This window comes from Rattus norvegicus, chromosome 3 (genome assembly GCF_036323735.1).
Source record: "Rattus norvegicus strain BN/NHsdMcwi chromosome 3, GRCr8, whole genome shotgun sequence".
NCBI classification, from domain to species: domain Eukaryota; kingdom Metazoa; phylum Chordata; class Mammalia; order Rodentia; family Muridae; genus Rattus; species Rattus norvegicus.
This window is the reverse complement of record NC_086021.1, coordinates 38009331-38035021: the sequence shown is the minus strand read 5'-3', so window position 1 is coordinate 38035021 and position 25691 is coordinate 38009331. Positions and strand designations below refer to the sequence as shown.

General features: G+C 38.6%; 1 protein-coding gene and 1 long non-coding RNA gene across 4 annotated transcripts in view; both read left to right on the top strand.

Annotated features, from left to right (window-relative positions):
• The window catches only part of LOC103691768 (uncharacterized), a 47292-nt gene extending 34101 nt beyond the window's left edge, over positions 1–13191 (top strand). The window contains exon 2 of the long non-coding RNA XR_005502094.2: positions 519–13191. This is a non-coding gene — a long non-coding RNA (uncharacterized LOC103691768). The remainder of the gene's footprint in view (positions 1–518) is intronic.
• The window catches only part of Pbx3 (PBX homeobox 3), a 193716-nt gene that overhangs the window by 44935 nt on the left and 123090 nt on the right, over positions 1–25691 (top strand). The window lies entirely within an intron of this gene.

The following is a 25691-nucleotide window of genomic DNA, read 5'->3' as shown; positions in this document are numbered from 1 at the left end:
GTATTTAATGCCACAAAACAGCATCCTTAATGTGTTCTCTTTGTTACATTCTGTCATTGCCTTTAGGTGTTCCTGGCCTCAAGCATAAGAACATACTCTAGACGGGGACTCATTCATGTCATATTTGAGTATAAGGACAAATCTGTATGTGCCTGATGACATTACTTTAACTCCCATTTTAAAAAAGAAGTCTCCTAATTTGTTTAATTATAATTTTTCATGTTCAATGCTAAATATTTATCTCTCTCTCTCTCTCTCTCTCTCTCTCTCTCTCTCTCACACACACACACACACACACAGAGTCAGACTCACACATACTCGCAATACACACACACTCACAATTTTGGCAAAAATGTCATACATGTTTATAATGTAAAGATTTTATTTATATTAATAAGATATTTACTCAGTATATTTATCTTTAGCTTTTAAATTTCTGTTTATTTGGAGTTGTTGTTCGCTAGTAATTGCCCTGGCTTAAACATTCAAAGTTTTTTGTTTCTTCTTTTCATACTAAGGTGGTGTGTTTCAAGTCCTGACCCAGTATGTAGACTGAACAGACGTGCTGATAATTACAGCAGCAAAGGTAGCCTTTCTGTGGTAGGAGGTTTGTTAACTTATGTGCGAATATTTTCTTTCCTTTCTAAAATATTGTATCATACCTACAATTTGTATTCCTTACTGAGGTGTGCTGAACCATGATGGAGCAAGTAATACTTTGAGTTCCTGGGAATGGATTGGAGAATAGAGAAGAATAAATGACTAGTAGATGACTGTCCTGAAAGGCAGAAAGAACAAATTTATAGAATGGGATGAAGTGTTAGAGCCAAAGTGAGCTGATCAGTGTCCATGTGCTTCTAGCATCTTTGGCCTGCAAATCTGGGTTTTTTCCTTTTAGACCAGGGACCTCTACTCATTAAATTCAGTCCTGTCTAGTCTTTGGTCTTCATTTTCCATGATTTATACATTCCATGTATGATTCCTTCATGGAGGCATAAGTCAGGATACCAATCACTTCAGTAGTGTTTATTATTATCATTATGAACTCAAAATTATCATTAGGATAGAAACAATAATTATAGTAATAAATGCTGCAGGGTATCTGAGGTTAAAATAGTAATAATAGTCTTCCATGCTTGTCCCTGTGTTTGGTTATTGTTTGAACCATGGACGCAGTGATGCGTGCTGATAGAGGTGTTCTATTACAAAGAAGCAGTGCAGAAACGTGTATCACAAAGACATTTGGGCTGTCATGGCCTGAAAGTGACATGTGGATAGAGATGAAAAGCCAAATTTCAGCTGGTTGTAGATTTCCATCTCAAGTTTTTTGTGGAATCAAGTAGGTATACATTTTTTTCAATGGATACTTCAGTGGGATGTCTTCTAAGAAATTCTTAGGGATTCCTAAGTTAGGGCTTTGATGTTTTCTTATACCTTAAATTTTGTGTTTTAGCAGCAAGTTACTGTGCCAACAAAGCTTTTGTATTAGTGTACCTATTCAGTGCCACCGGCCTGGCAAGTTCCAGATGTCAGCAAATCTACCATTCCTTGATGATTATCTCTTCTCATCACCCCAATGCCTCAGTGAAATAAACCGCCTAGAGGGGCTCCTGCTGTGGGACACTTTTTAAAGCCTTATGGGAGGTTTGTATCCCATGCAAAGTCTTATCTTTTCATTTAAAGGTTTTAGGAGGAATACTGATCTGAGCACTAGGAATTAATTCATTTTATTTAGAGTTATTCTGCTCTCTACTGTAGTTATAAGCATGAACTGAAGGGCAGCTTCAGCTCTTTCCTTCTGGGCTAGAAAATACGTTTTCCGTATATTAATATTAGGTTAATGTGGACAATTAGTGCCTTGCATGTGGGGTTGGTGTTAAAATACTCTGTTTCCTCTATTCTAATTCTTCCTAGATTTCAGTCTGAAGAATCAGGCTGCAGGTTTTTTAATTCAGCAAAATTCTATCGGTGCTTGAATCTGGTGAGAAGCTGTAGTGTCTATGAAGGCGCATATTCATGTCGGTGTTTTGTTTTTCTTCTCTTTATTGCTGCAGAAATGACCCAGTGAAGTGATTTCCTCTGGAAATTTGAGTATGATTTCTAAGTGCTTCCACATATTTGTTTCCATAATTTTCTCTATTATTAGCCAAAGGCCATAAAATTTCAATCACATATTCACATAAGGAAACACTGTTGATAAAGGTTTAATGCAATAGCTTTTCTCCTTTATCTGACAATAAAATTAGTGATATATATTATTGTGTGATGTCCTCTCACATTCTGATCTCTGTTCGAGGTTGGGAAGTTGTGAGCATTAACTTTGTTGCCTATGCATGCTCTTCACGGTGCACTTCGTCTTAAAGCTCTATGTATTAATGTGCACACATACACATGCATGTTCAGTCTTTTTCTGAACCATTTATAGGTTGCAAGAATGACACCTAATTAATGTCAAAAACTTCAGTGCCTACTTAGGAAGGACAGGGAATCTGCTAACGAAACAATTGGTGAAGTGCTGTTGGCCAGTCTGTACTTCTCATTACAGCAAGCTTTTCACTATGTATTTTAGAGCAAAGTGGAACATTATCTAGAATTCAAAGTATGGATGTGAATTATATTTAGTTATTTTTCATGACACTCTGTTTCTCTTAGTTGAACAGTCCCTTAATTCCTCTCCACTTGTATGGTACCGGCATTCTGAAAGGATACTGTGTTTGGTAGGATGCTCTTCCCATTCAGGAGTTGCTGACGTTCTCTTCCTACACTGAGGTTCCACTGTTCTGACAGGACCGCCGCAGTCGTGACATTTGGTTGTCATCTGTTACATAAGATATCTCTATGCGTGCACACTGCGCTAACCACTGAACTCAGCGCTGTGTGGTGCTAGGAGAGTGCTCCATGGCTGAGCGCGCTGTCAGCCTTTGCAGTCTCAGATTGCTAGTGACATTACCTTTGCCCACTACCCTCTAGCTTGTTTCTTTGTCCAGGTTCATCCAGGTGTAATTGACATGGAGCGCACTGTGTTTACATACTTTAGGTGTAAGGTTTCATATAGCTGATAAGTTAGTGACTGAAGACCTGACAGACTTAGAGTTACCAAAGCTTTACACGAATCTTGTGGTCTTAGGCTCCAATTCTGTTTGTTTTAGTGAACAGAGTCAATGTAGATTGTGTGTGTGTGTGTGTGTGTGTGTGTGTGTGTGTGTGTGTGTGAGGTGTCACAGATCTGTAATTCCAGGTACTCACTAGGCTAAAACAGAAAGACAATTGGGCAAGTGTCAGAATGATTCTTTTTTAAAGAGTTGGGTCTTTTGCCTAGCATGCATAAGACCCTAGGTTTACCCCCAACACAGACAGAAAGATGTCTGGAGAAAAGTAAAGCCAGAGAAGGCTTAGAAATGTTAGGGAGGGGTGTAGTTAAAGTTTTAAGATGTTTAGCTAGGTGGCTGGAGACTAGCCCTTACTTGAGTTAAGGCTTCTGAGGAAGGTTATGAAGTGGCCACACAGGCATCTAGGGAGGAACAGTCTAGGTGGTCACAAAGGCAAAAGGGAAGAGTTGTGTAGTGGGAGCATGTCTGGCACGGTAGTGCAGCAGTGGAAAGGCAGCAGAGCAGAGGAGGAAATGAGGACCACTTGCTGTTTTATCAAAACGACGGGGCAGTATGTAAGCAGCAAGTCTGTTTCTTACAGCTTTGAAAGGCGGGAAATGCAGTGTGCATGCGGGTTTGCTGTATAGCCAGTGCTCGGTCTCTGCTTTTAAGTTGGTGAGTGCTACTCCATCAAATGGCAGAAGGCCAACAAGGCAAAGGGAGCCTTGCTGATCCCTTTCAGCCTGTGTTAAGGGTGTTAACCAATCACGACGTCAGAGTTTGTCAGTTGCGTCCCAAAGTTCACACTTATTACTATTGCCTTGGGGACTAGGCCTCAACATGAGTTTTAAAAGACTATAGATGTGCACACCACAGCACGTATGGAGAGAAACTGAAGATTTCTGGACTCATCCATTCCTGTTGAGTATCTGCATTTGGGTATCTAGCAACCATCCAGGCCAGAACATTCAAAATGAGAACCCTGATATTCCCCATCAAACCCTCTTCTCTTTCATTACACCCAGTGTTGCTCATCTGGTATTTGAGAATAGATAGAACCTTGGAATCAACTCCCCTGCCTCCTGACAGCCTACACAAGTAAAGTGTTTTTCTTGAAAATAGAATCAGAAAAGGCAGAGAGATTTCCCCGTAGCAATAAACACCATGAGCACACAGATCTCACAGATCTTGGTCCCTAAGGCCATTTTTCTCTAAAACAGGACGCTCTGCAGAAAAGAGTGATGGCACCGTTGCTGCAGGGTGTGACTCTACCAACATGGTTCCAGAGCCATCTCAGTGTGGCCGCATTGGGAAGCTCTGAGAGCAATGTTGGGGACATGTCACAAGGAGTCGGGAGTTAGTTTGAAGAGCTCCCACTAGCAATTCTTGGATAGTTTGAATCCCCAAATATATATGGTAATGAATTTTAAATAGGAATTCATGAGTCCTTACTGGTGATAAATAAACGATTTAGAGAGAAAGTAGGACTCGATAGAATGCTAGGCCAGCTGGGAAAATGGACTTCAAAAGCCACCAGTTTGCAGCTACCATGGCGAAGATCAAGACAGGTGAGAGTCCTTAAATGGTCTAAATCAAGGAAGAATTTTGATTAGGAGTAGGCTAGGTGGTTTGAAAGCATATTCTCAGGGTTGCTTATTAGTGACAGGGGTGGGGTCCCCTAATTAAACATCCAAAATGGGGTGAGGGATACTATTTTTCAAAATGTCAATGTTATAAATTTACTGAAAGTATTCCAGATTAACGGTGTCTAAGTAGATTAGCAGTTAAATGCAATGTATGTTCTTAGACTGGGTTCCTGTCATGGAAGGCATAAAGTGCTAGAACATTATTGGGTCAACTGATAACATAAGGACAGATAATGGCTAGGATAAAAGTACAGTATCATATCATATTTACCAAGGCTTGTAACCCTACAGCAATGAAGAAAATAACCACACTTTAAGGATATACTAAAGTATTTAGAAAAAAGAATGATGATATAACTTATGCATAATTGTTCATACAAGTTTGATGCACATTTGTACACCTACACACATCACTGTGTATACTTACTCATGTGCTTCATAGATGAGATGCAGGCAGACAGCTGGTAAAGTGTACATAGATGCTTCTAGTACGATATTATTTTGCTAATTTAGGAGGCAGAGGTAATGGGATCATGAATTTCAGGCTAGCCTGTGTTTCATACAAGACCCTGCCTCAAACACAAAACCTGAAACAACCCCCACAATCCTGTTACCAGGTCTTTCTCTCTTTCTCACGTTGCTAAGGAACAGTTATGCCTTACTCAGGTCGCTCTGTAGTCTCCCACCACGGTGTACTGTAGTTCTCTCTCTCTCTCTCTCTCTCTCTCTCTCTCTCTCTCTCTCTGTCTCTGCGTCTGAGACAGAGTTTTCCTGTGTAGTCCTGGCTGTCCTGGAGCTTGATCTGTAGATCAGGCTAGCCTCAAACTCAGATTCAGAGATTTGCCTGTCTCTGCCTCTGGAGTGCTGGGATTAAAGGTATGTGCCACCACTCCCTGCCAAATAAATTCTATTAATGTATGATGTATGATTAATATATGGATATTCATGTAGGATGTGCCAGGCTCATGTGCTCTGGCCCACGTCAGCCTCTGTGATATCACTCCTCCATCACTGCCTAACCTGCCTAACTCCATCCTGCCTAACCCGTCTCTCTCTGTGTTGCTGCAGCAGCCTCAGTTTATCTCCTTGCAGGTACCATGGGTAAGTTCTCCTCCCTGGCTCCTACTGCCTGCACAGTATTTGCCCAGGCTTCTGAGGAGCTCACTCTCTTTTTCTTTCATGCATTTGCCAAAGCCTGTCATGAGAGGCTGTTCACTCCCCTCCATAAGCCTTCTCTCCTTTTCTGTTTTATGGCTATTTTTTCTAACTCATTCTTAGAATGCAAGTTTAGTTCACTACTGCATTCCCACTGCTTAGACATACCAGCCCCTTGGGAAATGCTTGTGAATGAGAGAATATTTAAGTTTGAGGCCCTTAACAACCCAGCGAAATTTATATAGAAATATATAATATAAAAATCGGGTTATTATACAATTTATAATTACAAATATATACATATTATATACATATAATACATATAATATATAATTATGTATATATGTACATAAACACACTTGCACAGAAAGAAAGTTTTGTTGGTTTTGATAGACTTTGCTGTGCAATGATGTAGACAGCCTCCCCAGTGGGCTGGCATGGGAGACATTTAGCTGTCAGGTCTTCAGTCTCTAGTCAGGTTATTGTCCCTGAGAGCTGTCTGCCATTTTATTGTCTCAGGAGCAGGAGAGCAGGTTCCAGAGGTGTGAACGCCTTCCTTCTAATGTTCTCAAGCGGAGTGGTGCTGGTGACAGTTGTCATGCCCTGGTTCTTATGTGCTGTCCTCCCTGCTTCCCTGGTTTTGTAGGTTAGTTTCATCAGGCAAACAAGTCGGCTCATTCCACTAATCCAGTTGGCTCTTAACAGAAGTGAAAAACTTAAAACTAAGAAGATGGTTGCTTGGTCCCATAACAGTAGGGAACTAATGGGAACTAAGTCCTTTGTTCCAGTAAGCCATATCTATCATTGGGTAGATTTCTCAAATCTGTTTGTGATCATTACCTGCACGTATCCATCGCATACTTAAATGTGGCGTATTTGAATTAAGAAGTTGTCAATATAAAATATATGTGTCTTTAAATGTCATAGTCTAAGAATACTAGTTTTGAAGACTACAAAGAAGAACGTACACTATTCCATTAAGAATTTTTAAAATACTATTAAAATAGTGTTTTGAGTATATTGCATTAAAATATTAAAATTCATTTTATTTATTTTTTTGAATCCTAAAATTTGGCTACTTGAAATCTAGACTTAGTTTATATGTGGCTAGTCTCATGGCTCTTTTGGACAGCATTGTTGAAGAGGCCAATAACTGAGGCAAATGTGTCTGTCACTAATGGACTTTGGAAATTCACGAATATCCTCTGTTTTAAAATATGTCCATGTTTTCCAAGTTATGGTTTTGAGGTACTTACTGTTGTTAACTTTAAGTTTATAGATGTCAATTTGCCAGGTTTTCACCTACATTTTGTTTTAGTGGTAAAATCTTATCTCAAGTCTAGAATGGAAGTCGACTTTCCTAATTTGTGCTGTTCTATTTGAGGTGAGTCCTGTAACTCACATAGATCCAGAGATTTGTGTCCTATGAAGTATTTCAGAGGATAGAAGTGGCCTGCAGATGCTGCCCTTTCACAGACAGAGAGGGGTCTCTAGTAGCCTTGAGGTAACTTAGAGAACAGCTTACTAGCTGGGTCGGAAGTGAAGCTCCAGCCTTTAGACAGTGGATAACATTCACAATTATTGAGCAGTCCCAGATCAAAACCTAACAGATCACACTGCTCACACTGTCTCTTTAGAGCTACAGTGGTTTTTACCTCTCTACAGAGGCCCGAATGGCCATCAGGTTGGCATTTCTTTTTAATTTTATCAGGAACATTTCAAATTGGAACCTATCCGATCACTCTCCCTCCTCAGAGACATTAATGTGGTCTGTATATAATTAAGCCATCCACCTTCACAGCGATTAACATCTTCCAGAATAGGGGTATGAGGTGAAAATGCCATTCTTCAGCCTGAAGGGTTGGGAAATTACAGCCCCTCTTTGCTAACTAATCTCATCTAACTAATGTTCATCAGAACATTGAAAGGCACAGCTGCTTAGTTTTCAGTTCCCTTCCCTTACTAGACGCGCAGGAAGATGACTTCCTCTTCATCTGAAGAATTGTGTAGATTTTTTTTTTTTTTTTTTAAAGCCAAAGGATCCCAGACTAAGTAGTAAGATTTTATATACCTCAGGTGAACTTTCTGGGTCAATCTATTCCAAAAAGAACCTTTTCAACCAGTTATGAAAATATTCCCTTTTCACAAATGGGAAAATCAAATTTTGTGATCTCTTGCTATTTCTCCTATGCATAGCTTCTTGCTGTCCCTCCTGCCCCTAGCCTCTTTCTCGTTCATGCAGACTCTTGCTATAATTCCTTCCTCTAATCTTTGCAAGGGATACTGCATTTTATCTTCCAGTTTTAACTTTTCCGCTGCCTTTTCCCTGAATTTCAGTAATCATAAAGCTTAAATGTATGCAGTTTTTCGTGGTGTGTTGTTTTATTCATGGGCTCTTGCTTTCTTTTTCTCCTTTGGTCTTCTTTTACTATATTATTTCCAGTTGTGCTATATGATAGGGGAACTTTTCTAGTTTTGATTTCATCAAACACTGAATTTTTTTTCTGTTTCAGTTTCATTATGAAATATCTGTTACACTTCTAATCTTGTATTTTAATTGTTTTTGAAGCATCCTTATCTTTATCTTGGGGGCAAACGATAGTCTTTGCAGCCAGTGGGTTGTGTGTGGAAGGTGTAGGATTCCAGCAGATGGCTCTGGTGTTGATCAGACTTTCTTGTAATTTATGGTTCCCTTTCTTCTTGCCACTCTGTTCAAGTCTTTCCCAGTCTATGCTGGGAAAGGGGCCCTCTCTCTATGGCAGTCCTTTGTCATGAATTAAGTCTTCTCCACTGTGACATATTTGTGGATGTAGAAATGGAAATGTGTGAGAATTTGGTGTCTCGCAGCCCCTTCTTAATTGGTGTACGCTCTTTACTGTCTTGCCCATGGGGATTTGGGAGATAGGAAGGGAGGGAAGCATCCTTTGCTCCTAAACCTGAAGATCGAGAGTGATACTTTGTTTTCAGCCATCTTAAAATCTTGGATGTTTGTGTGGTCCTTCTTTCGCTTTTTTAAAAAATATATTTAAAAAATTTAATGTCTGTGCACATGTGGTTGTAGGAAGAGTGGCACCCCCTGTGTGCCTCCCTCCTCCCCTGACCTGGAGTTTAAGGTGGCTGTGAGCCGCCTGATGTGAGTGCAGATAGGTGGACTCAGTCAGGTCCTTTGAAAGAGCAGCTAGTGCACACGCCTGGGTCACCTCCCCAGCCCTGTTTGGTGCTTTTGCATGCTTGGGTTAATCCTCAAAACAGTTTGGTTTTGGTGGGACTTTTTTATTTAAAAAGACATGGTCTCATTTATGTGGTCCCGACTGTCCTGGACTTTACTGTGTAGACCAAGCTGGCTTCAAACTCACAGAGATCTGCCTGTCTGCCTCCCACGTGCTGAGATTAAAGACTTGCACCACCAGGCCCTGCTTAGGTGGGACATATTATTCTTGCTCTAAGCCCCAGGAAGAAAATGAAGGGATTTCCTGAAGGTTACTGTCTAAATTGTGGAGCTGACACAAATACACAAGCCCGAGTCTTCTAATTCTAGTCCAGATTGAGCCCCCACCTCCTCTATACCCTTTTGATTGGATACAAAGTTTCTTCTGCCCTGATTCTTACTCTCTAAAGTTTTAACTGTATCTGTAGTATTTCTATGGCAAGAAGCTTAGTTCTTTATTATCCCACTTTTTTTTTTTCTTTTTTTCGGAGCTGAGGACCCAACCCAGGGCCTTGCGCTTGCCTAGGCAAGCGCTCTACCACTGAGCTAAATCCCCAATCCCTATCCCACTTTCTTTATTCCTTAGATTTATTATTGTTTTTACTTCTATTGTAGGTTATTTCATAACAAAAGTCAAATGTTTATAGTCAGAACATATACATATACATATATATGCATATACACATATTTGGCTATTTATGGTCATATTTTTTTTCATAGCGTTTTTGACTTTTAAACTAGTTTCATGATCTTTGTCCAGTATCTTCTTTGATAACCCTGGTTTAATGTTTTTCTCTTCTTGACTTATGTCTTATTTTTTAGAATATTAGGTGATTGAGCTTTTCTGACTAATTTTGGAGAAAACGGCTTTTGGTGTATTTTCACTAGGCATGTGTAGTTTTTTTCTTGTTGTTGTTTTGTTTTGTTTTTGTTTTTGACAGTCTTGTCATGTAGTCCAGGCTGGCCTTGTAAGTACATGAATCGCTATGAATAGCCCTGAAACAATTTTAATTTTTGAGATGGAGTTTCATGTTAGCCAGGTTGACCTCAAACACTGTGTAAATCAGGCTGACATTATAATTCCTGTTCTTAGGCTGGAAGATGGCTCAGAGGTTTAGGGCATGCATTGGTCTTTCGAAGGTTCTGAGGTTAATTCTCAGCACATGTGGCAGCTGACACCTGTCTGATGCCTTCTTACGTGGGCAGACACACATACACACAGAGAACCTGTATGTGTAGGAGATACATAAATGAATCATTCTTGTACAAAACCTTCCGATCTTTCTGCCTCCACCTCCTTATGCTGGGATTATGGTGTACACCATTGTGGTTGCCCGTGTGATTGTTTGGATCCATGTGTTTTGCTTGCTTCACATTCTTGCTCCTTATTTCAAAAATCAGTTGCAAAATGAGGATTAAGAATTATTTCGTGTTGGCGTCTGTGTTCATGTTAGCTCCAATCCACAGAGGCAGCATGCAGGTAATTCGATAACAGCAGTGTGATTCGTTTCTTTCCCTCCCCCTCCTCTCCTTTTGTTTTGATGTTGAAATTAAGCCCAGGGCTTACTGTATACAAAGCACATGCTGTAGCCCGAAGCTGCATCATACCCAGGGTGACTGCCTTCCCAGTGTGGCGACGCTCAGTTTGGACACAGGACATGTGCACATGCACTTGTTTGCTTGTCACACTCACTAGAGCAAAATCAAACTGCTACCCAGTCTGCATTGGACACGGATGTCTCATTCCCACATCCTTCATAGCTTTTTCCAGAGCTCTTGGTGGTGGATTAAAAGATAGCTGTAGTGTGTATTAAGAGGCCTCTGCTTGTAGATGAACAGATGAAGCCTTGTCATGTGTTCTGGGGAAGGAACACACACATAGTCACACACACAGAGTAATTCTACTGAGACTGTCTTTAAATACAGATTCCTTGTGTTTTATAACCTCTAAGTCCCATCATGTCTCCTCTGTTTTGTGTGTGGCACTTCCCAGAATTGTGCAAAATGGCTGTCCTGTTTATTTAAGAATTCACAACATATAATTTAATCCTTTCAGTTTGGGAGCTATTGTTCAGCTTCTGTTTCAGCTTAGTAAAATCGTATGTCTTACTTGTTGTTTGTTTTTTTTTTTAATTTTGTAGAACAACAATGACAAAAAAACCACCATCTGCTTTACTACTCACTTGCCTCAGAGACGATGTAAAGATCGTTAGATTAAAAAAATGATAGTGGAACTCCTTGGAGATAAGTTCTGACGATCAAAACTGCACCAGCTGTCGATAGTAAATATTACTGGGGTCTCTGGTCATGTGCACAGTTACTTATAGTCATGAAGTTAGAGCTTTGTACATTAGCTGTGCTTGGTGCTTTGAGTTCACACTACTTTCTACAAAGAACATTTGTGTTATTTGGACCTATGGCATACTATCCATTTGTTGAGAATTATTTTTAATCTTATTTTCTGATATAATTCCAAATCTAAAACCAATTTTTTAGTTTTTTTCAAGATGATATTTCATGTTTGTTTAAGGGTTCCTGACTTTAGGTGTAATAGAGTAACCATGGAAACAGGAATAGTGGAAGTACTGTCAGTATTTCTAATTGTAAGAGAAAGATAGATGTAAAGACGACGGGTATCTGAGTAGTTCTGCGTGGCATCCCCTGCATTCGTGTTTATTGGTATATACTGTTTTACTACTACTGTCTACTTCTGTTGACTTTAGATCAAAACTCTTATTATACAAATTTAGAATATGATATAGAAAAAGATTACAAGATTTAAGACCTTAGAGCTTCTTTTTTTGACAAATATTAAATGCCCTGACACTCTAGCTGCTGTTTTGTTTCAGACAGGGTCTCTTTTGTAGCCTAGCCTGGCTTTCAGTTCGTGATGTTTATGCCTTAGTCTCCTGAATGCTGGGTTTGCAGGTGTGTGCTAATACACCAGGCTAATTAGCTGTGTTTATATTTCATCTGTGAGTTATAGTCCATATTCTTGGAAGAATTTCTGTAGGTGTCTAGAAAATGGATTTTTTTAAAAATTGGCTTTCTTTTATAATCTCAATTGCTTGCACTCTTGATGCCGGCATCTATACTTTGGTGCAGACTAGATGTCCCCAGCAGGCCTACGTGAGACTTTCCTGTAGATGTGCACTAAGCACTGTGAAGCAGTGCAGTGGAGGATTAGCCGTCCTCACTGGTCAGCAGCTTGAGCAGTCGTTCAGCATCTCTCGTGCTGCCGTCTCCCAGTCCAGGCCTGCATGTTCAGACACCTGAGTTGGCGGGTGCTGCTGCACCCTGCGTCTGTGCTCACTGTGTTAAGTCAGTGTGGGATTAGGGGATGTCTCAGGACTTTCTGCTCTGCTTCCTCTCAGTGCTCTCCTCCACTATTCCTTCAAATCAACTATTTAGGGCACTATTGAAAGGTATTTTAAAAGTCTCCAGGATGCTTCTGTTTCTTATCTCACTTATTATCTCATTTAAAGATTAATTTCAAATTATAGCCAATTACTGCTCTGTTTCTTTTCCCTGTGAAAAGCTTAAGAGAAATAATATAAACCTTCGCTCTTTCCACTTACTAAACCTGTAGCGTCTGGTAGTAGAAAAGAGTGTCGTAGGACTTATTGGCACCTTGGTGCAGAGCATCGAAGAATTCCATATTGTGACAACACATCAAAATAAATTGCTGTCAACAGACCAAAACACCAAGTGCTGTGATTCTGTCTGACGTGTGAAGATGCAGACAGGCTGTCTTGACAAGTTGTGCTGGAGCACCTGCATTTGACAGAAGACAGTGATAGAAATCTGATCTGCTTGATACAAGACACCTAGGTACAGTTAATGCTGGCGACAGTCTGCATACAATTGCCAAATATGAGTCTGCCTGTACTTTGCCTCTATCATGTGCTATTAGTATTGGGAGGGCACACTTTTATCCTCACCTGGTTTCTGTCTGTGTATTTAGTCTGACTTTGAAATACAATTGTGAATAATAACGAAGAAAATGAACACACTGGAGTTCAGCTCAGTCTTTCTTAGTCGTATTGCAAAAAAAAAAAAAAAAAAAAAAAAAAGAAGAAGAAGAAAAGAAAAAGACTACAACCTCAGTTGCTCCAAGGAAGAACACACGATGAAATTTTATTTTATACTAATCCATAAAAAGTAATCACAGTTGAAGTTGTATTAATTTTGTAACTTACAGAGGAAATATTGGAAATAGTGGGTTAAAAGTCATGAGTCACCATAAATCTCACAAGCTGCATTCCACTTTAGAGCCTTCTGAAGAGGTGAAAGTCATTGAATAGGTGGTTAATTTTTACTTTTCATTACCAATAAATGATAACTTTTTATAGTGCCACCGTATATCACAGCTCATTTAAGAATGTATAAAACAGGTAGCTCCAGAGTTTAATTATGGAGCTCCCTGCCGCTCCTCCAACTCAGTCTTTCTGCATCTGCAGACACTGGGTCCTGCATTCACAGTGGCGGGCATCGGGCTACACAGTTACGTTGCAAACGTGTTTCTCTAAGTACAGCTTAAGAGCCTCGGAACTATGAAAACAGAATCTTTCTAAGGGGAAGTCATCTATACAGGGTTTGGAGCATAAGAGTAATAATTCGGACAATTTTAAAAAATGGAAATAAGACAAGATAGTATTAATTGTGTATTTTCTCTTTTGTCAACTTGCTTCTTTTTTCTTTTAGCATTTTATGATAAGAATTGTCCTTATTCAAATATAGAAATTTATTTAGTTTTCCCTGGTCTCAGATATACTCCTGTTTTTTTAATCTAATTTATCAGTTATCTCATTTGAAGATTAATTTCAAATAATAGCCAATTGTTGCTCTGGTGTTTTCTTCTGTGAAAACATAAGAAAAAGAATTAAAAGATTCTTTAGAGTTGAGAAAATTTGAAAGTCATTCTGTCCACTGTATAATTTTAAAAAGTATAAATTATTTTTTAAAAAGTTACTATTCACTCTTGACTGTATTGTTATTTTATCCCTTAAAGGCTGCTAATGAGAAATAGAGCCTCATTATGATTTTAAGGATGAGAGAGGAAGGCTTTTAATTAATGATATGTAAATGGTCTTGAATTGATTATGTTAGAATATCAAGAGAGATGGGTAGAAGCTGTGGTGTAATATATTTTAATTAAGAATTAATTAAAAATGATGGCAATTTCATAAAGCCTCACAGAAAATAGTGGAATTTACTTTCTGTCAGGAGTAAATTAGCCTGTGATTAAATAAAGGGCTTGCGTTAATAGTGGAGTTATTTTTAAACTCTGCTATGAAGAGTTATGTAATTTTTCCTAAATAAGTAAAATTAAAATTCAATATTTAAAGGTGAACAGTGACAGAGAACAAACTCATTTTTTTTGTTACTGCATTGTATCATTCCTGTGTTAAAAAGATTTTGGGGAAAATCTAGCCTTACCATGTTTGTCATATGTGTCTTGAGAATAGAACTTTGTCCTTTTTCGCCTAGTAGCACCTCAGATAAGGAGCCTGAGCAAGTCACCTTCACAGAGACATCCCTCCTGGTCTGTTCTACACAGATCTGAAAAATTCTTTACTGGTTCTTGAAAGTTATTTTCAAGGGAGGTACTTTTTCTTCTTTTCTTTATAGCATCAAACACGTAGGGATAGTTTTTTTTAAATTATAAATAATACTTCGACTGAAAAAGATAGCACCTCTTTAAAAAGTCTAAAATATTTGTATATTTCTTTAGCCCAATACCTAGAACTTCTCCAAGTTTACTGAATATTCAGCTCATGCTAGTCACATTATATTTACTTTTTGAAGGAGTATCTTAATATATAGCCCTGGCTGCCCTGGAACTTACTATGTACAGCAGGCTGTCCGCAAACTCACAGAGATCCTCCTGTCTCTGTCTTCTGAATGCTGGAATTAAACGCATGTGTCATCATGCACACTACTTTTTTTAAAATATGAATAAATGCTTGATTGTTTAGAAAAAGTTTTAAAGGAAAAGGTAATTTTGAATTAAAATTAGATTGTAATTTTATGGCCATTCTACTATGGCCATAAAATCTAAGAATACAAACATCTTATTGATCTTTCCCATACTTTAACATGGAGACTCAGTTTAACCTTGTGTTTGGTTATATGAGAGTTTTCATTGAAGTTCTGTATAATATTATTACTGTATTTTCAGCCCTTAGGCAGTGGTTGTGTTGGGGTATTTTATGGGTCATGCATCTCAGCAGTGTGAGGGACAGTGCCTAATGTCGTTCAGGCTGATCTTGAACACCTGATCTTCCTGCCTTCACCTGCCAAGTAACTGTCCTTGTAGGCATACACCACGTTTGGCCAGTTATTTAATCTGGGCGTGCGCTTGTGTGTGTGTTTTTGCTCACGTAGAAAAGTGCACATTTCTGTTTGTACTCCATCGTTCCTGATGTCCACCCCCACCTCTCGCAGGCCATAGCAATTGTTCACCTTGGGTGTGGAGCTTGGCGCTGTGTGCCGTGTGGACCACAACACAGCATTGGGAAGAGGAGCGATGAATATGTCTGTGTTCTAGCAGCAAAATAATGAACATTGCTGCTGATTGTAAATATTTTCACATTTGCCCCAGTCACCAAGCTTTATAAATAGATCACTAAGGAGCTGTCATAACTGGCTGGTGAAACTCTGGTTGATGCATTGTTTGACTTGCTCTTCTCTGTAGATGTGCAGAAAACAGGTTCAGTGTAATTCTGTGTTTTCTCTTTATCAACACATCACCATAGTAACAGTATCTTTTGCTTTGATATGAATTCTGGAACAAAAATACTTTTATAAAGATCTGGCTTAACATATATAATGTTAGTATGGACTTTTTAAAGGGGAAATGACATTTCCTTCTGGTGAAAGTGTTAATGTCTTCTGTACTGAGGAAGAATTTGGTACCAGATTATTTCTGAGAATGTGTTAGAAGGTCAAATAATCCGCAGTGCCTCAGTGAACATTCTGGAGTGCCTACTTTGGGTACGGTGTCTTTTAAAAAGAAACTTCTTAATATCCAATGGGGTTCAATATGTTTTTTATTTTGATGTTTATAATCTAGAAACTAAATATGAAGAGAACAAACAGTTGTTCCAAGAAGAAACATTTAAAAAATTTGATGGTAACTTGATTAGAGACAAGGCCAAGGATTTTGATGAGGCTTAAGGAGACCAAGGCAGGGAAGCAGGCAAGTGTGGAATGAGTATGGGGTACCAGTGTGAAGACTGCAGCGCAGTCTGCCCTGTCTTGTACTTGTTGGTCTGTGCTCAGTGTCTGTGAGTTATGCTGGACTTGTGGTCTTGATTGCTCAAGACCCTTATCATTCTGTTTTTCCTGCATCTTCATCGATTCTTTATTTCAGAGGTCGTATGCCTGTTTAAGAACGGAGAATAGCTATTATAATGAAATGGTTGTCCCTGGGGTACTTGGGTTCCTGATGCTGCAAGGCTCAGAGAACTCTAGTGGTCTCTTGGGTATATGTAAGTCTACTCCTAGGCCTTCTCAGTGTGTGAAGAAGTACCCCATTCCTTTCTAGGTAGTAGAAGGATCTATTATATTAGAAACCTGTATATATATTCAGTTTGACTAATGATTTTGTCTCTTCACCATCCCATTTATTGCTTACTACGAAATGAAAATTCCTCCAAATGCCTGGCCTCAGCATTGCTTCTGGTGGCCCAGCTGTGGTTATGTAACAACAATGGTAACTCTCATTGTCTGAGCCTGCTGTTGGCAGGATGAAGAGGGCAGGGGATTAGTCATTTGACTTTCACTCTCGGTTCAGTGATGTATGTAGGTCACTGGTCCTCAAACTTTTTGTTTAATGCACTTTCCATGGGACCCTTAAGGATCACTGAGGACCCCAGAGACCCTTTGTGAACATTCATAACTGTTGGTATTTGATACATTAGAAATAAAGTTTTAAAGAATTAGTAGTAAAAGAATTGCATGTTGATAAATAACATTTAAAGATGGAAAACCATATTCTAAAATATAAATTCAGTTAGATTTTTTTAAAGCAAATCTCTTTTATGTCTGGTTCCATAGCTTGATTCTCATATCTCTCTGCTTTTTGTTCTATAATGACATCATTATTCATATCACCTCCTACAGTGTCCATTGTACACATGTGCCCTTGAGAGCAAAAGGGCCATCTGACTCTTCATAAGACTATGAAGAACACCTCAGGTCGACCTTGTGGCCCTGAAGTGGCCTTTAGGAGATGTGTTTGGAAGGAAGCCCTCAGGAGGTGGCACTGGGAGACCATTGGCCACACTTGAAAATCACTGGTTTAGAAAGTGTCCACATACCACTGTTATTTTTGCTAGACAGTGCTAGTAGTGACTTTCTGTTCTCTGCCTGCTCTCAGGGCTGGCGTTCTATGTCACCATCCATGGCTGTGAAAGAACAAGCTTAATGCAGCTTCCCTTAGTTTTGGCATCTAATTTGGGGATTTTCCTAGAAGATCCTGGAAATGTATTTCATTTTGTTGAAAAACACTTTCTAAATTTAGCTATGGGTGGCAGTTTTCAGTCAGCTAAGGTTTTGCACATCTTTGAATGAGAGAGGCAAAAGACACAATATTAATTAATTTTCAAAGTTAGAACATTATTTCCAGGAGAAAACTGTCGGAATTGAATGCAGTGTACAGAGAATGCAGTGTAGTTATTTACATTTTTATTGTTCAATTTCTTCACATATATAGGACTCTTTATTTGTAAAAAAACAAATTCCTTATTTTAGTAGCAAATTATTTAAAGTGCATAGTGGTGGGCTGGTGAACTGGCTCACTGTGTAGAGGTGCTTGCTGTCAAGTCCTGAAGTTCTGAGTTCAGTTCTCCAAACACATTATATAAGATTGACTCCTGTAAATTGTACACACACACACACACACACACACACACACACACACACACACACAGTAAATGTAAAAAAAAAACCAACTTAAAGCGAACAGTAACTAATAAGCTTGTCTGGAATAGTCACCAATTAGTGTTGGGTCATTAGAGATTAGGAGAATTTTTCATATTGAAAATACCTTAAGAATGCTGAAGAAACATGATAGTGATGTCAGCACTAAGTCCTTAGGCATTTCGACTTCTTGTGTGAAGACCTGACTATATTATTCTGTCCTTCAGGAATTATGAGCACAATTCCACAGCATAGCAAAATTATACTGTGTACAAAAATGTATTTGAATGAGATATTGATTGGTCACTCTGAAGTTTGGGCATATGAAACTTTTTATTTTTATTTTTGATTATGAAGTATTTCAAACACAGTTGTCCATATTCCTGTTAAATATAACGAATATTGATATTTTTCTATATTTGCTTTAGATGTTTATTTATTAATTTAATACTTTGTTATAAGCTGGACTGGTGGCTTAGATCTGTAATTCCAAGTATTTGGGAGGCTAAGGTAGTAGGCTTGCAAGCTCAAGGCCTGCCTGGGCAACTTAGACATCATCTCAAGTCTAGACCAATTCATCTGTAGGGTGCTTGCCTGCCATTCTTAAGACTATAAGCTCAATTTCTAATACTGTAAACAACAACAACAACAACAACAACAACAACAACAACAACAAACTAACAAGAATGAAAATAGAAGACAAAAGTTATAAAGACCTAAATTACAGGTGATTGCGTATTCCCTTCTGATCAGTAGCTTTACTGCTCATACAACATGAGTACCTGTCCCATAGTAAGTATGGAATCTTTTCATGTGCACTTCAAGTATTTCCACATGTACTTATATAGAATTTTAGCTTTGATATAAAATATTACATAAAGACATATCGTACAAATCTTTTTATAGCCCATTCTTTATACTCACCATTTTCCCCAAGTGTATTCAGTTTGACATCTGTGGATTTATTTCATTTGTTTTAACTGCTTTATAGTATTCCACTGTGCAGATGGGCTGCAGAGTCATTCTACTGTTAAGAATGTTTAACTCTGGGCTGGAGATATGGCTCAGAGGTTAAGAGCACTGACTGCTCTTCCAGAGGTCCTGAGTTCAATTCCCAGCAATCACATGGTGGCTCACAACCATCTGTAATGGGCTCTGATGCCCTCTTCTGGTGTCTGAAGACAGTGACAGTGTATTCATATACATAAAACAAATAAATCTTAAAAAAGGAATGTATAATTCTTTCAGAGATTTTGCTATAATAAATATACTTGGGGCTCACAACCATCTACCAGTTCCAGAGTATCTAATACATTCTTCTGACCTCTGCAAGCACCAGGCACACACACAGTGACATGCATGCAAGAAGGGAAAACACTCATACACATAAAACAAATTAAATCTTAAAACAAAACAAAAGAAAGCAAACCTCACAAAGCACCTTCCAACGAACAAAAATAAAAATGCCTGTGCCACACTTGACCTTTTTAGTTGTTTCTTTTTTAAATAATACAAAAGAACCTCAGTTGAGAAATGCCTCTATAAGACTGATCTGTAGGCAACTATATAGGATATTTTCTTGATTGATGATTGATATGGGTGGTCCCAGATCCCCTCCAAGCAGGTGGCCCTTGCTTATGTCAAAGCAATGTCATGAGGAGCAATCAGTAAGAAGCACTCCTCTATGGCCTCTGCTTGTGTTTCTTTCTTAGGTTCCTGTCTTGAGTTCCTGCCCTGACTTCCTTCATTATTGACTTCAACGCCAGGCTGGAAGAAACCTTTTACTCTTGAAGCTACTTTGTTCACGGTGTTTATCACAATATTCTTGTCAGCATAGAACCCTTTCTCCTAGAGGTGTAAATATAGAGTTACGCAGTGTAATCTACAGCTTTTCTTGGTGGTTCGAGGGTGCTTTCAGAGTGGTTAGACATTGACATGGCACTAATTTTTCTTGGTACAGAACACGGTTTTGAAATTACTTATTTATCAAGAACCGGAAGCGTAATCCGTCTCCTTTTCTATATCCTTAATCCACACTCACCCCTATATCTTAAGTGCTAGATATGATTGTCAAGAGTTCAAAATTTCAACTTTGCAGACTATAATCAACTTGTATTTTGTTTTAACTTTTTTGTTGGAAAGTGCTTTGATGTTAGGCCTATTTGGGGGTATTAATAAGTTGACAAGGTTGATACAGAAGTAATTATGTTAAGTGTATTTATATATATTCACTGGGCAAGGATTTTAGTTTTTGACCTTCCAGATATATGTTGTGTGAGGAGGAATGTCTTGCCTTTTGACATCGAGACAAGTCACCACCACTGCTCTCTTGAGAAACAACAACAGAAAATTACAAAAGCCTTTCTAATTCAAGTTTATGACTCAGAACTAACTGTGTTGTGCACATGCGTAGCTTGCTTGGGGCACATGTGGTCCATATATTCTATTACCCAGTCAAAGTCTTCCAAATTTCAGAGTAACGAATAGTTTATGTAGAAGTCATTTCAAAAACATGCATGTTTACTGCTTGTTTATTTATTTGTTAAGTGCCTTTGTAGTTCAAAATGACTTTTAATCTGTTACAAACTTGTGGGCAATTAAAACCGTCACGTTTAGGATAAGAGTAAACCTCAGTCAGTGGAGACAGTCAGAAGGAAGCCTGTAATGGGTTAGTATGTGAGTAATACAGAGGTAATCACCATCTTTAGTGTAGTCTACGCCAGTTAGAAATCTCACTGGCTGGTCATTTAAATACAAGGTTGGAAATACATTTGATCCATGGCCAGTTGACTGTAAAAATGGCTCCAACCCCGATTATCATTAAGCTGTATGAGACCAGACTCAGTGACTTTGGGTACGGTGGAACAACTTATTCATAACAGTAAGTTATTCACCCCAAGATTTTCCCCAGATTAAAAGTTTTGTGATATATTTGGAATATTCAATGTATTCAGCTTATTAGAAGTAAAAGGAAGCACAAAATTCTAAACACGCAAATGGATTTGTTTCCCTGTATTTCTATTAAAGTATTTTCAAACCTTTGATTGGCGGTGAAAATGAGAAAGGTAAGTCACCTTCTTTGTTCTAGGGTAAATAGAACACATGCTTCCTGCAGTCCCCTTGATCAGTGAGAAATGCCTTATATCAAAACCACATGGCAAGCATGCAGCTGGAGGTGATCCCCTGAGAACTGTTTTTGATTGGAGCAGGGAGTTGGGTACTGCAAGAAGAGGGAGACAGACAGGTTGTTTTAAAGAATTCCCACCAGGCCAAATGCTTATGTTGGAGCCGTGCTACAACATTTTTCATGTAGGAAATGCAGCTTTATCAATTTTAAAGGTTCGAGGCCATTCATTGCATGACTATAATGATGTATTTTCACTTTTGTGTGCATCTTTTTTGCATTTCATTAGTTTATGGATCAGAAATTTCATTTTATGCACTTGCTTGTCAGTTTTCTTTCTCAGGACTGTGTTCTGAAAATAGGTCATTTCAGAATTCATCCAGTTCCTAAAGTCCATGCAGCTGCATAGCCTGTGACGGACAGCTGTCAAGCATGTAGACCACAACAGGAGAGAAAGAAAACTCGATGACTTAACTTAAAATGATTTTGATAGATATACCATGTTGATTCTTTTTAGGAAATCAGGTCTACATGAGCAACTCAACATTTACTTTTCTAGTCAAGGGGCATTTAAATATTTGTGCATATTGAGGTTTTGGTATAATTTAGTTAAAGGTCTCATTATAGCAGATGAGTATGCACTAGATTTTAATATTTCTGAACATTACGATAGAAAGCCAAACAGTCTTTATGTTTAAAGCACGAGCAGCACAGCAGAAATATTTGTGTTATTTTGAGAGGAGTACAATAATGGCTTAACGAAGACTCTTAAGGGAGGCTTACAGTGCCCTGGTCTGAGGGTGGTGTGGCTCTGGAGCTGCTCTGTGGCAGTGGAGCCCCAGATGCCTGGCCAAGCATCCCTTACCGACATCTGGAACCAGTTGCAATACATCACTGTCAAAACTGCTTTCTATACGTATCTGCATTTACACATTAGTTACCCACGCAGCACTCATCAAAAAAGCTGAGCAATCTTGACATGGTGTCCCTTGTGGAACGGCAAAGGTGAACTGAAGTTGGGAGGCAGTGTCTCGCGTCACTGTCTGCTGCGCTCTTACAACAAGAAGCCTGATTAAAAGTGAAAGGAAAAATTTATCGGTTGCCTCAGCTTTCTAGACTTCAATATAATTTTTACTTATAAAAGGGATGTTTTGTATACCACAAAACGTGAAACGTAATGTGAATATTCCCCTGAATTTGTTTAGAAACTAGAGGAATACATCTTAACTTTAAGTTGGAAAGAAAAAGATTGCCCTGTGTGTGTATTAGATTTTCTGTTAGCTATGTAATTTCTTTTTTTCACTGAAGCGCTGGAGATTGAACCTAGGGTTTTTAGGTATCTTAGGCAAATACTCTGTTGGTCATCTGTATCTTTGACTCTTTATTTTACACTTGATCTTAGCCAAAAGGCCGAGAAGCGATTGACTCTTTATTTTAAAAGCTTAAGTTTAGAACCAATTATGAAGAATTTTAGATAAAACATTGGTAATATCTGGGTAATATGTGTTTTAAAATACATTTTATTTACTTTTTGTGTATGAATGTTTTGCATGTGTATATATGCATCACATTCATACCTGGTATCTGGAGGTCAGAAGCGGGCATTGGATTCCCCTGGAACTATAGTTACAGACAATTGTGAACTGCCATTGGGTGCTGGGAATTAAACCCAGGTCCCTCCCCTGGAACGGCAGCCAGTGCTCTTACCCTCTGAGCCATTGTCCCAGTCCCATGGTTAGTGAGGTTTAATTGCAGAACAGTGCAAAATTTCAAACATTGGGCATTTTTTGTCCATTGGAGGTAGCAGGGCTTGTGTTTATTCATTTTCAGAGAGTTGAATGATAGGAAAAGAGAAGTAGTTATTTATAGGTAGTTTGTATTGATATGAATTTGAAAATGAGATGTGTTTTGACAGAAAATAAATACAGCTTTCATATGAACTATTCAGGTGCCTTTGCTAAAAATTTTTTTAAAGATTTATTTATTTATTATATATGTAAGTACACTGTAGCTGTCTTCAGACACCCCAGAAGAGGGCATCGGACCCCATTACAGATGGTTGTGAGCCACCATGTGGTTGCTGGGAATTGAACCTCTGGATCTTTGGAGAAGCAGTCAGTGCTCTTAACCACTGAGTCATCTCTCCAGCCCCAAATAAGATATTAAGCCACTTTTACTACCACACCTCACCAAGTTTACTAAACTTTAATTAGCAACACCTTAATTTCTAATATGTGATGCCTGTCTAGATTTGTTGATTCCCTAAGATATATTTTTTTCTGGGGACATTATGAATTGTTTAAATTAGGTTCCAAGCAGGAACACTCCTATATTTGGTTGTAATGAATGCTGAAGAACACTTCTACCTCCGTTTCACTACCTAACCATTTCCACACACTGAAGAACTTAGAATAGCTGTCCTATTGAACGCACCGTAGTTTGGCTTTTGCTGATTATTTTCCTAGGGTATTTTTTCTGGGTCTGCGTTAGATTTAGGTTGCATCAAATCACTTAAAGTTCGTTTGTTTGTTCTTTCTTTCTTTTTCTTTCCTTCCTTCCTTCCTTTTTAAAAGCAATACTTAAACTAACCTATTTAGTACTAATGAGATTGTTTGCTCAGTAGTAAATTGTGCTTTAGTTTTCCATCTCAGAGTTTTATCATATTTGGATATTCAGTGCTGGAATTAACTGAAGTTCTTAGGACATTAAATATGGCAATTTCCAATTTCTCATTGCATTTATTAGCCAACCTTCTCTTTTTGGGCAAAGTCTTATTGTGTATCACTCACTGGTTGGCCTAGATCTCAATGTTGACTAGGATGGTCTTGTGCTCACAGAAATCAGATTTCCTCTGCCTCCTAAATGCTGGGATTAAAGGCATGCACCACTATGCCAAACTTGACAGAGTTTTAAAAAAAAAAAAAAAAAAAAACGGGCTGGAGAGATGGCTCAGTGGTTAAGAGCACTGACTGCTCTTCCAGAGGTCCTGAGCTCAAATCCCAGCAACCACATGGTGGCTCGCAACCATCTGTAATGGGATCTGATGCCCTCTTCTGGTGTGTCTGAAGACAGCTACATTGTACTCATAAACATAAAATGAATAAATCTTAAAAAAAAAACCTTATTGAAGATTTCCATACATGTATAAAGTGTACTTCTATCATAACCATTGTTTCCTCCCTGCCTCTAACTATTCCTATTCCCAGATTCTTACTTTATTCCATCTACTAAGACTGTCTGGTTATGCTGGAATACAGTTCATCAGTATAGAATGTTGGCCTTTAATTTTCAGTTTCCAGAGTGATGAGGTGGTGCCTTAGTAGTGATGCACATAACAGTTAACTTGTTTCCCATCGTTATTTTCTGTTTGATTGGAGCCTTCTTTTCAGTGTGTCTCTTTGTGTCTGTGTGTGTGTCTCTGTGTAATGTGTTTAGTCAGATATGGGAGTTTTGGTTCTTATGCATGTTTGTCTAGTGGGGTTCCTTTCACACCGGCTCTTGTGTCCTGTTGATGAGATTCTATTATTAGCCTTTATAGCTGATTGCTTTCTGCCATAACTATTCCAGGCTTATCTTGGAGATTGCATGTACAAGACCCCAGTCTAGACCTGAGAACCGCAAAAAAGCTGTGGTTCTTTTTATTGATGAAAGATATATAAAGACCATACTATGGGCCCTAAAGGTCCTTATCATTATTACCACAATTCCTGCAATATAAAAATGTTATTGCACTTCGTGGCTGTGGTGTCACTGCCCAGCACTTGGGAGGCAGAGGCAGACAGATCTCTGAGTTCGAGGCCAGCCTGGTTACAGAGTGAGTTGCAGAACAGCCAGAGCTACACAGAGAAACCCTGTCGTGATAACAACAAACAACAAAAAAGTTAACAACAAATAACAAAAAACAACAAAAGACAGATATAGTTCATGTTGATAGTTATAATTCTAGTTAAGATTACAAAGTCTGTTCATTAGATTTTATACTTCTGGCTTTTTTATGTTAAAAGATTGATTCCTAACCAAATGACTATGCATATCTATTTTGTAGTACATTATCTTCTGTCCCACCATTTCATGTCTGTACACTCATATAGTGCGTGCCCTTTCTGATGGCTTCCTTTGCTTAGAACAGCGTTTTCACAGTTCTTCACATTGTGCTTTCTTTTCATCACGTAGTAATCTTTCATGGCTGATGTTTACTTTATCGCTTGGATATTTAGATCAATACTTATGCATACATTTTGTGTGGACACATTTTCAGTTTCACATATTGAGTTGGTAGGGTCCTACAAAGGCTTTACAGACATGATCTCCAATAGACTGGCACATACATTTCCCAAAGTGACTGTGCCATTTTATATTCCTATCTGCACCACATGAAGGTTCTCATTTCAGATTTCAGTTTAAATGAAACTGAAACTGTATCATCAGATAGATAAATATTGCTTGCTTTTTCTAAGTCAGATCTATTGTGTGTGCAGCGGTGTGCCTGGCTGGCAAATGTGCCATCTTCAAAGACCATACAGTTAAATGCCAAGGCAGTCAGT